Source organism: Anser brachyrhynchus (genome assembly GCF_964034855.1).
Source record: "Anser brachyrhynchus genome assembly, chromosome: 1".
Lineage (NCBI taxonomy): Eukaryota > Metazoa > Chordata > Aves > Anseriformes > Anatidae > Anser > Anser brachyrhynchus.
In genome coordinates this window covers 199,560,961-199,563,516 of record NC_137694.1, presented here as the reverse complement: position 1 = coordinate 199,563,516, position 2,556 = coordinate 199,560,961, and positions in this window count along the sequence as shown.

Sequence of the window (2,556 nt, the reverse complement as noted above, 5' to 3'; positions counted from 1 at the left end):
TCTTTAAATCCTCTTGAGTGTCATTTCCTACTTCTGTGTTTCTGGAAACAATTTATACAAAGCTGACCAACCTGACTACTGGTAGGCCTGAGTACATAGCAGACCAACTTAACCACGGTATTCTATCTTGCTGTGCATACATTTACTGCTACTGCTATGAGCTTACCACAGCTGGACACTCAGAGTTTGACATACTGGATCAAGCTTGTGGTCCTTCAGCACTGGCTTGTTGGGTCTGAGCAGAATCCTCTTGTAGTCTTTAGAAACATGGTCACAGACTTCGACTCTCTGCTCGATCACTTTTTGCAAATTATGTTGAAACTTCCTACCCCTAGCTACTCCCTGCAAAAAGCTGTACCTTTCCTAGACAACACAAATGTTCAAATTGTTCTGGCAGGAAAAACAGAACAAAATAACTTTGCAAAACAGTTTCTTAAACAAACACACCTTTCACTTCCCAGGGAGAGACTACCCAAAGACTATACTCAACATCTTTCTCACCTGGTGGTCTGTAAGTTATTGCATTTTCCTATTACAGTTAATTAGATGCCTAAGTGCAAAATATTAAACAAAATCTGTGTCTTCATTGCTGCCACATTTTTTAAAGCCCTTCTGGCTTTGATAACTGTTTGGGATCAAAAGATACACTTCTTCAGCTCAGGCTTCCTTCCATGTTTGGTTCATCAAAGCTGCCTGCAAAGCTGTTTGAAGATGTTCTTACACACTCTCCTATCCAAACCATTTTTTTCTTTGCTTACTTCTACTCTACTTCTTATGTTTACTCTGCTCTATTTGTACTTCTTGTTTTGTGTCAGTGTAAGGCACAGTGAGATACTGTGTAAACTAGATCGCTGTTCCTGTTCTCCTTTAGCCTGAATAAAACGGAGAAATGTGTGCTGTTAGCAGTGCTTGATTTACCTCCACTGCTTGCCTTCCACAACAGTTATTGAATTATGAATCTAAGGTAGAAGCTGAAAGACAACATGGGAGACATGACACATTTTCATGACCAAAATGGAGTTTGCGGTTTGGTACAGATAGATAAAATGGAATTAATCTCATCAAATTTAGACATCTATTGTGTAGATATCTACATCTGATCTTGTTGTCTACAGTCCCTGTGCTGTTAGTGGAGAAAAACAGGCACTTCACAGACAGAATCCATATCATTTAAAGGCAGATATCCAAAGTAGGTCAGGGGATCTGCATTCTCCAACAACCTTATTGCCTCCACTTGCTGTGACTGGACTTCAGTGACTTACAGGGAGTCAGGTGAGATGAAACCCTATTATAGTATACACCAAACTGACACATTTGCTTTACTAAGTCACTGCACAAAATCCCAGAAGTGGCCGGTCAGCGCGGAATCAGCATCACTGAGATGATTCAGTGTGGCTCAGTAGAAACAGAGTTTAGCAAATGCCTCCAGGAAACCAGTCTCCTGTTGCTCCTGCCTCCCCTGCGAGCAGCAGTGCTAGTGCTTGGCTCAGCTAGAGGCTTCTCATCCCCACATCTATGGAGCTGCAGACCTGGGACTCTCCGTGCTTGTTTGCAGGGGAAGGGAAACTCAGTCCTCTACAAGATCACCACCATCTCTCTACCGCAAATTCTTGGACCCTACAGGAAAACATAAACTTGTGGACCTAGTCTCATTACCCAAGTCTTTCCACTCCATATTTCACTTCACAGTCCTTGTCTAACATTTGCTTTAGACAAGTGTTTCTACTGCATATCCTTTGATTATAGGAGGGCCAGATGAAGCTGCGACATGGATGAAGAGATAATGCGGTCAATCAAGAGATTTTGTGCAGAGAGCAGTGCTGATACCATCCCCAGTATCCTGCCAGGAAATATATCCCTGGCTTATATTATGCCAAAGCTGTCTTGTCCGTGGAGAGTAAAAATAACTTGTTTGCTTACAGTAAATATTTGTAGGCATATGGGTTGGGCCATGGCTTATTTTACATATGGGAAAAATAAACCACAGCGCAGTCATTGTGGGAATGGCCGAATCTGAACTGTTATCAGGAATGTCAGACAACAATCTGTACTCATCATGTCCCGGATCTCCTCAAATTCTCTAGCTGAAATTTGCTTTTTGTTAGTGCTGTTTGTTCTCTTTTCATTTCAGATACAGTCACAAACACATAAAATTGTATTTGCAAGAGTGAGAAGACACATCTGTGTCCTTCCTGCATGTCGTGACCTGTGTAAAACACCGTTCTTTTTCTTTGTCTCTGACATATCTATAATCTAAACCTCGATGGCTTGTCTACTTTTTAAACAATAGCCTGTTGTTCCTCAAAAGGAATTTGTAATGCATTATCGGTTTCAGCGGCAGACAGAGGAAGAGGAAATGCATGAAAATATCACCTAGCAGTCATATTATGAACAGAACAAACCCACTGTGATAGAGACTAAATGGTCCACAGCTTCAGAGCGGTGTAGTTGGATAGCTACACCAGAGACTGACCCTCTGGTAATAACCCCTCGTGTTTGCTCTGTAGAGCTGGTGCCCTTCCAAAAACTTTTCGCAGAGACATTTTTGGTGGTTCT